The sequence below is a fragment of the Phlebotomus papatasi genome, chromosome 1 (assembly GCF_024763615.1).
Source record: "Phlebotomus papatasi isolate M1 chromosome 1, Ppap_2.1, whole genome shotgun sequence".
Lineage (NCBI taxonomy): Eukaryota > Metazoa > Arthropoda > Insecta > Diptera > Psychodidae > Phlebotomus > Phlebotomus papatasi.
In genome coordinates, this window is record NC_077222.1 from 102,555,141 (window position 1) to 102,565,857 (window position 10,717).

Below are 10,717 nucleotides of genomic sequence, written 5' to 3' on the forward strand. Positions count from 1 at the left end.
GTTAATTTTACCCTTAAAAATGTATAAAATTAACATTAAAAAATGTTGATATATTTTTACACCTAAAAAGTGTTAAAGTTCTGAGAAAAAAATGTTAATCGCACCCTCATTTTTTTCTCAGTGTATGGTAATAACCTGATGTTCCGAGGAATATTGCTGATGGCTGGTACTCTTCCCTTATTATTGGCAAAAGCAATTTTATTGAATATTTCAAATTATTTATCCACCATTTTGCAAATTTTCTCATTAGAACTTTAGAAATAGAGCAAAATATTTAAAAGGGCGTGGATTAAAATTCGAAATGGGCGGAGCTTAGTCTGGGAGGAAATGCTACCACACTGGGACAAGCAGAAAAATTGTGGTAAAAAAATCTATTATAAGTTAAGTGTCCCAAAGCCCCTTAGCTCCCCTACATTTCGAGAAAAGTGTCAGTGAAAAAGATGACGGAGAGCTGCCTGACAAAGCACGTTTTCCCTTGGCAGATGAATTTGATTAATAACCATCACTCTTCTGTCCCTGGTCAGAGATATATTCAATGAATGGTGCACATGAATTCGATTACTTATTTCATAACATTCCACCAATATATGCAGACAGGTGTTTCATCATAATAATTCCTTAATACTTCCACAAAAGCCCCCATGCAATGGGGGCTCTGTTAATACAAAAGATGAAATGAAAGGGAGGAAAAATTCCTTTCTCTTCTTCGATTCACAATAAACATTCCATGAATATTTCTTCGCCTCAGTAATAAAGGAAAATTGATTTTCATATTGTGCGAGAATTGTAGAATACTCTCAATATAATCTCAATATAAATTCAACTTATATAACTCTACATTTTCTTCTTATACTTTTCCCGGTGCAATATTATACCCATTCAGTGGAACATCAGGTGAATTTCCTTTGGTGCATCTGGTACTGTTACTAGAACACCAGTCAGCAAATTAGTAGAAAATCTTCATTTCAGCGAACCTCATCCACTTGTGAAATGAGAAGCAATACCTTTCGGCACAAAATGACTATTCAAAAGAACCATTGTTGGAATTAAGTAAATTCTTCATCACTAAGAAACAGAGATACACAGAGAATCATTTGCATAAGCCGTTTTTTCCCTACGTCATATCGATTTCATGTTATATTCCACGTGAACGCCTTCAATTTCAATTTCGTTGTTGTCTACATTTTCCTATCTAGAAAAAAAACTATATTCGTAAATGCATATCTGTGCACGAGAGGTAGGAATACAACTAGCGAAAAATAATATCAATTCAATTGCATAATTTAACCGATTTTATTCCACTCAGCTCACATTTGAAAACCTTAATTTAACATCCATGACTGCCGAATGAATTGTACTTGAAGCTTATATTGGATATCTCAAAGAATTGACCTAAATGAGTTTATGATTAATGCACAAACAGTGCGGTTCCAGTAGGTCAACCTGTAAAAATTTTAAACACTGTGGAAAAAAATTATGTAAAACTCCAACTTAAATGGCGAACTCTTCAAGTACTTTTATTAAATAAAAGGACTTGCGACAACTTTTAATGAGTACACAGTAAAAAAGAGTGGAAAATTTTCCAGTTGAACTCCCAAAGGTAAAACGATAAGTCACATTAATCTTTTATTTATCATTATTTTTCAACGATTAATTGTTTGAAGCGTTTGAAGTCTTATCTTTTCAATCCGTTTTCCATCCGATTTTTCGAACACAACTTTGTCAAGAAACTTTTGGCAGATTACTGTACTTTCCTGATTGGTGTTTTTCGCGTCTTGCATGTGCATCATTTTTCTCTGGTGCCGGAGATGTTCCCGTGGCGAGGCGACAAGGTCGATGGAAGTAGGAAAATTTGGAGGAAACTCGAACAGAGGTGACAAGCAAAATCGGCGAGATCTGTCTGTTCTACCACGAACCACCAAGGAGACAACATCACCGCCGCCAGCTCCTTCAATATCAGCCACTAAAACGCCTCACACCATTTAAGGCATCACCAGTACCACCCAGAGCTGCCACAAAGCTGTCCCAGTGCAAAGGAGCTGCCTAGACATCCAAGCCACCTCAGTCTCCCAAATCCCAAACCCACAACCACCAAGGGAATTCTCTCTCCTAAGAGCATAAGGGTGTCTGAATCGAACTTCTCGCCCTTGCTGCAGGGATATGGACAAGAAAAGGCAATGGAGTTTGAGGAAAAGAAAAAAGGATAAAAATGATTTGTATCTGGAGGAAAATAAACGATTTTCGTATCATACGTTAAATGCTTTTTGAAGTATTCGTCAACTTCTGAAAAACGTACTCTTTGCTATACGATAATCGTAATAATTCGGTTTTACAGTGTAACTTGGTGTAACTTCGTACTTGGATCCGTGCTGTGTGTTATATTAAACTCAGAGAGATAATTTGAAATTAGTTTAAAATGAAAATACATTAAACGTGAACATAACTTCAAAGTGAAATAGTGTCTGACACACAATTCACTATAGATTTATAGGTCAATTTTAAACTTAAAATCTCTCTATGTTTTATTACAACTTTGAGTGTTTTTATTATACTTAAGGATGAGCCGTAAATGATTTAAAAGACCAAAAAAAAATAGTCTAAGAAGCGCTTATAGACGTTTATTTTATTATTAAATTTTAACAATTATTTATTATTTTGGGGGCTTTCAAATAAGCAAAAACAAAAGTAGTAATAAGTGAAAAACAGCTTTTTGTAGGTTCATTCTGATTTTGTGGTTGAGAATCTTAATGTGAATCAACTCTAAATGCATGCAAATTGGAATTAGATTTGTGGAATAATGCAAATATCTCATTTAGACCAAAATAACTAGAATTTGGATGAACAGAGGGACGATTGATATATGGGTGAAATGTAGATCAGAATGTCATGTGTACTTTAGTTAAAAATAGGTGTGGAAACCGGGAGTTTCATTCATTTTTGGTAATTTCCGAAGATTAATTCAATAGGTGTGGAAACCGGTGAGCGTCGGGTAAGAAGAAACAAAGAAAATTTTCAAATTTGTCCCAAAGCTTTCGGCTCAGACTCCAACCCTTCCTCAGTGGCTGGGGCGGGAAAGAGCACTATTTATTCATCAAATCATTTTACAATAATTTAATTACTTACTCAAATTTTTAGTCTTTTCTTGCTTTGTCAAAGGGTCTTTTTGTTCAAAGTGCATGGGATTTGGGGCACGCACTTTTGCCAAAAAGTTTGATGTTATCGATTCATTCAACCATGTCGAAGAATTGCTGAATTTTGTGGGACTTTTCTTTCAAACGGTTTTTTAGGCAAATAAAGGGATAACCGACGGTGGTGTAACAGAGCTAGGTTTTTCAGGAAAATCTGTCCTTCCGGCGAGCGTCGGAATTTGTTGATAAAATTCTATGAATCAAACATACAATTTCGCCAGAACTTTCGATACTTATCGTGTCTTCCTCCGTGATTCCTGGTTGGTCTCTTCTTTAGGAATTTTGTCACTAAAGGAATTTGTGACAAAATTCCTAAAGAAGAGACCAACCAAGAATCACTGAGTAAGACACGATAAGTTCGAAAGCTCTAGTGAAATTGTATGTTTGACTCATTGGATTTGATCAACAAATTCCGACGCTCACCAGAAGGACAGATTGTCCTGAAAAACCTAGCTTTTTCAGGTAAAGTTTAAAAAGAAAAGCAAAATGTAAAAAGAACATTTTACAGGAAACTAATAATAAATATTCTGTAAATAATATGTAAATATGTAAATCATATGTAAATAAATAAATGTAAATAATAAAATAAATAAATAAAAATATATAAATATGATAAATAAATATAATGAAAATTTCGCGTAGTTCAAGGTGATTTTAGGAATACTTTAGATAAGTAATAAATAGTTTATTTAAAATACTACAATGCTGTGTATTTCTTTTAGATTATTTGAGGATACATAAGGTAAAGTACCCTCTAGTCGGCCGGTTTCTCAACTCGGCCAGTGCGACTATTTATTCAATTTACTTAGATTTGTTATAATATGGTCTTACCGATTTAACATTATAAGGTGTATTATATTATATATAACGTAAATCAGTGAAAATTTCATAGAAATTGACTATAAAACGTTAAAAAATTGGTTAAATAATTCAACTGGCCGAGTTGAGAAACCGGCCGACTAGAGGGTACTTTACCTTACACTGAGAAAAAAGAGGGTGCGATTAACTTTTTTTCCTCAGAAGTTTAACACGTTTTAGGTGTAAAAATATATCAACATTTTTTAATGTTAATTTTACACATTTTTAAGGGTAAAATTATCATAAAAAGGGTAACTCTAACCCCTAATACACCTAAAAAGGGTAATATTTACACCGATTTTGGATCAATACTGGAGGGTAAAATTTATAATTCCGAAATGTTATTTTTACTTTTTCGAATTTCTCTCAGTGAGTTTTGTTTCTAATTTTATAAAGCCCTGTAATGCTTGAAACTACTTCACGTTTACCTTATTTAATTTTTTTTTGTAATCTGAACTTGCAAAGTAATTTATTATGGCAAAAATATTTAGGGGAAGTAGGGCACCTTTGAAATGGTGATTTTTCACCTATTTATAAATAAAATTGAGCCTTATCGTGATATAATTTAGCTGCACGAACAGATTAATAAGCTAAATTACATTATATGATATGGCTCAGATCCATTTAAACATTGGAGATAAATAACAATTTCAAAAGTGCCCCATTTCCCCCTATGGGAAGTAAAATATACTTGGGGAAAGTCGTCTGCCTTCAAACGAAAAATGGAGTTCCAAATATAAGATTTTTTTCTAAAGAATCCACAAAATGGATTTTATTTTCTACTACACCAAAAAATTCTCTTGTTCATTCGGCGTATATGATTACCTCATTTAGCACTTGCAAGTCCTGAGTTTTTCCTTCTGAGGAAATTAAAAAAGTGATGTCGATTTGTATGAAGGCAGCTGGCATAGTCTGCCTTTAAACGCGAGGCAGCTACCTTTAAATGTTTTTTTTTTCACTGAGAATATTGAATCAATGAAACTAAATGGGCTATAAATGATTAGTTTGAAGCCTAACGCACTCACTAAAATCATCACTGCAGTCAAAAGACATTAAACAATAACTTTTCTTCACATTTTTCTGAAGCACTGTTTTGTACTTGAAAATTTGGAAGAAAAAGCCATTGAAGTTGAAAATTGTCAACTTGAAACATCCCGGCCGGAGCAAGATAGCAGGTTATAAGTATTTGTATGACGTTCGTCACAGAAAAGTAGGAGTTCGATTTCACATGTTTTGATGTATGGAAAGATAGGATTTAAAGGCACACGACATTAGCATTTAAAGGCTGCTGCAGGGTGATATTTGCAAATTTTTGCCACCCACAGAAATTGTGTCATCTGAACCAAAATGTATTAACAGAAATATTAAGCCTGATTAACCTTCTATGTGTCACAATGGAAGATTTATTTGTAAAATGATTTTTACTATGAAAAATCACATGATTTGTGGAACATCAAAATTACAGTTTAGAGCTCATTTTCATTTTTTTTGATCTAGCATCTAGGGAATAAAAACTAGGCTCTGCATTTTTTGATGATTTGTGAGGATGATGGACAGCTACCTAATAGTTAATAGAATATAATTTATGCTTTTGAGAACAACGAAAAAATCGCAACATTTGAAGGCTGCTGCATTTAAAGGCAGACGACTTTCCCCTATATTGATCAGTATAAAAAGAAAAATTCACCAGAAATTACTTTAAACTTGCCTGATATCACAAAATGGTCAAGATGTTTAAGAAATTTCTAATTTTCCGTTTTCATTATTTTTTTTTACTATTTTTATGCACTGATAATTAATTATTTGGCCATTTTAACCAATAAACTACCCAATTGTGATATAACTTCGTGCTAAAGCTTTCAATTTTATGACCATAATAAATTTAGCTAATTTTGAGTCTGAATAGAAGTTTTTTTTTTAATTTTGTTAAACAACTTTATTATTTGGTCTTTGTGTAGTTGTTCAACTAGAAAATACTATAAAAAGAATAGCGGAAGGCTTTCAGGTTTTGCACATAATATGGCTTCGAAAATTCATGTTTTTTATGTATGCCTTTAATGAATAATCGGAATAATATAATCTAATTTTTCCACTTGGTCAGATTCATCCAAGAGATATGGGAAAAATATAAAGTGCTCAAAACGAGAGTATGTACAAAGCCTGAAAGCCTTCCCCTTGCCTTAAATGAATTTAATAAATTTCTATAACTGAAAAAAAGAGAGTTCGGGTTTTAATTAGATAGGGGGATGTTCTATTTTTTTTTAGAGGAATTATGCAAACCCCTATTTTCAACTAAACATATTTTGGTCTAAATCCACATGCTTCCACAAATTAGGGAAAAGTGTCCATGCTTCGTAGGATCCCAAGCTTTGTAAGGACTACATTTTTCCTGTAGTTCTCAATAAATGTGACTCACTGCAGCCATATTTTAAAAAACAGGGTAAAATGTCCAATTTTTAAAATATATTGCGGAGTAGTTATTCAAAAAATATGGGAGAAATTTAATCATTAGGGAGCTTGGAACCGTGCAAAGCATGGGCACTTTCCCCTATGTTCAGAAACAAATTTATATCCTAAATAAATTTTGGCTCTCCTTTACATGCAACCATTCCGGAATTTATAGAACATAATGTTAAAGATTCTTTTCAATCTGTCTCATATTTTTTTGGGTGAATTTTGTCAGTGCATTTTACAAAATATCTTTTGCATAACATTTGAATACGATTTCCATTAAATTCATCCTGTAGGGGGTTGATATAATTTTCCATTCTCCAAATAGAATATTAATCCAAGATATGAATTCATAGAAATAAGCAAGAAATTCTCGAGGATAAAGGGATTCTAGCAGACGTGGTCGGATCAATTCCAAGATGAATATCATCCTGTTTGTTCAAGACGACATTTACATACTGGAGGACTAAAAATACATTGTCAGAGAACTTATGCTTGTTACCTACATCCATTTCTGAATTTGCACAGTGAGAAATAATTCTCATCAATAAGATTATGTATAGGAACATCCTGTAAATATCACTAGTGAATTAATGATATATCTATGTTCTGGAAATGGGGGGGGGGGGGTAGAATTAGTTTTACATTGGATTTAAAGCTTCAACGACGCGAGGATAAGGAATGAGAATTGTGTTATTTGCAAATATATTTGATGTGAAAGGAAACAGTGTTATATTAGGTGAGATTCTTAACAATCTCACCTACTATAATCCTAACAAAATTTCATGTCCTCCGATCGCGCTCAAACTTGGCCAAAATGTGTTTCGCCACTTCCTGATCACGAATATATGGGGGGCTAAGTTACGTTCCCGGCCGGCCGGCCGTCCGGCCGCTCTTTGGAGCTTAATAGCTCCTAAACTAAAAAAGATATCGACTTGCGGTTTTCGGCAAAGGTTAAATATCGTATGAAAATTGCAACATGGTGCATTGACCCCCCACCCCCCACCCCTCCTTCCGCCATTTTGAAGACCCCCCTTTTTTTGTTTTCTCAATAGCTCCGGCCCTATGGCATCGAGCGGGCTCAAATTTTAGTATGTTATAGCTGGGCCTTAGAGCTTTCCATCAATACCAAACTTAAGGTCCCCCGACCCCCCTGACCCGAGCTATAAGGGTCCAAAAAAATTTTCTTAAAATGGCCATAACTCCGGTTCTAATTGTCAGAATTTAAAAAATGAGGGCTTTTTGGAAAGCTCTCGTGAAATGCCACTTTTCCTTCTAACATCGCAAGTTCATAAAACCACCGCTAGGGGCGCTTTTTTTAAAAAGAAAATTTTTAAATCTTAAAAGTTAAATAACTCTAAAATTCCTTATGCAATCGGGCTGAAATTTTAGTATGTTGTAGCCGTTGATTATACCTATCAAACAAAAAAAAACCTTAAGTCGATCCATAACCCCTGACCCGAGCTATAAGGGGTCAAAGTTCGAACATTGACCGGCCTCTATCTCCGGTTCTAATTAACATAGCAACCTAAATTTTACCTTTTTGGTTTCGTCTCGATGAGCACTTTCAGATGGAAGTTCAAAAAGTCACCATAGGTGGCGCTGTGATAGCGTCAAAATTCATCGAAATTCAAAGTCACTTTTCTCAAAAACGGCATTGTGCAAGTTAATGAAATTTTAGTATGTTGTAGTCCAGTCTAGGACGTTTCCAAAATGGTGCGTATGCGCGCTGTGGTTAAAACAGAACCGGAGATATGAGGGGTCAAAGTTCACGAAATTCAAAAAATCATATCTCCGGTTCTATGTAACCGATTTTGATGAATGAGGGCTTAAACGAAAGATCTCACCAAATACTACAACTTTCTAGAACATTTCAACTTCGTGGGACCAACACCAGGGGCGCCACAGTCGAAAAACCAATTTCAATATCACATAACCTCAATTATCTCGACTGTCGCTGAACCGATTTTGATGATTACTTCGACATAATTGTAGAGCACATTTGTCTCTACATTTCGTCCATACATCATTTTCCACTCAGACTAAGCTATCACTCAGATTTTGCCGTTTAAGTGTGAAAAAATTGATTTTTCCCATAATAACGCTTTGAAATCACTCAGATGCCAATTTGACTGCCTCTACTCCACCAAGACACTTAAAATAGGGTTTTGAATGGAAAGTCCCACAAAAGACAACAATTCTTTGATATAGTTGAAGTTCAACAAATGACTACTTGGGGAACTCTGGATGAAAAAACGAGTTAAGAAACAAAAAACCTCGCTTATCTTGGCTTCTGAGTAATCGATGAGATCATGTTCTATGAGAAAATTATAGAGAACATTCTGGTCTACATTTCACCCATATAACACTTTTCTGTCAGTTCATCCAAATCCTTGATATTTTGGTTTAAATACAAAATTTGTATAATTTCACGAATTTTATTCAAGATAACTGAATGGCGTCTCCCAACTTCAGCTCCAAATCGAATTTGCATGCACTCCGAGTTAGCTCACGTTAAGAATCTCACCTACATAAGCCGGTTAGGATTATCTGTCCCTTTTTCCTTTTTTGGCTCCTACAATGAATGATGGGTATATATGGATTCTGGCGCATTCCATTAAATTACATTTCCATACAAATTCAAATCTAATTTGATGACAGCTGGAGAAAATAGGAAAATCTCAATAAATATAACGGATACAATATTCACTTCAAATTTCCGCTTCAAATAATTCATTGTTATGTAATTTACGTATTTTCCACTTTTCCTCCAGATTTTATTCGACACTCCTTACAAGCATAATCATATTGGGAAATATCATATTGAATACAATGAAAATTTCTTCTTTCATTGTTCGAACGGTAAAGAGAGCAACATTCCCTCTTTTCTTAACGAAGTTATACGTCGCTCACCTCTGAAAGGGTCGAATTATACCATAATTTTCGGAATTTGAACTTTCGAACCGAAAATATATAATCACCCCAAGCCCACATTGACTTGAGCTATAGAGTCTTTACCGATCCGATCTACCGTATCTGATCGTTGAGGACCGTTCTTAACATTAGAATTAAAGAAAATCTTACGAACACGAAGGGATTGAAGTCACCTGTAGGGTACAAATTCTGCTGTTTCAGGACAAAATTGTCCTTCCGGTGAGCGTCGGTGAGGTGGTTTAATCCATAATTAGAACACTCAAGGTTCCAGAGCTTTCGACACTATATCGTGTCTTCTTCAGTGGCTGTTTGAAGGCATTTTTATTTAAAATTTAACGAATTTTTCAATTTGAAATTTCTCTTCTACAGTAGACTCTCTCTCAATCGTGAATATGGGGCAAAATGTCATCCGGTTTAGCGATAGAATTTAGCGTCAAAGCCTCTGTAAATTCCACAAAAAGTGCTCAATTATAAATAATCACGATAAAGGAAGAACTACATCGAATTTGAGCAAATTAGCTTCATAATTAAGCGTGAAAACTGTCAACAAAATTTGACGCCCGATTGAAAAAGAGCCGATTGAGTGAGAGTCTACTGTACAAGGTCGTTTTTCTCAACTTACTTCTTGGTTAGTCTATTATCTTGGATATTGTCACTATTTTTGTCTAAATTTACACTGATCAGATTGGATCGATCTGGATCATGGACCGAGCTGTTATCGGCTGGCCTATCTTTTAAATTTCTCAGCTGTCGTGCGGTGATCTAAAACAATTTTCAAAATTTCACAATTTTTAGGATATTTTACAATAAACTTTCTTCATAACCTTATAGGGGACTTACTGATCAAGGGTTGTTCACGTTCACATTACTCCAAACACAATTCTTCTAAGATCTTACATAATTGCGAAAGTTCCACTCCATACATTTTGTCTAACAAAAAGAATGGAAGTTAACTAAAATGCCTGATCGAGAAGACGTCACAATTTGGCAATGTACGCGCCAACTGTTATAGTGTTTACGATTACAGAAAAGTCTGTATTCTCAAACCACATTTTTGTAGAAGTTTGTAGAATGTATGTAAAATTATGTAAAAAAAAAATATGGATACAACCAAAAAAACAGATTTCTGTACAAAAATGGATATTTTAAAAACAGACAAGTATGTATTTACGGGTAATCATTCTGTCGAATTTTGTAAATGTCTGTATATGTTAATACTTAGAACTACAGTAATAAAACAGACTTCTGTACAATTTTTTACAGAAAACTTTTCTCCGTGAATATCC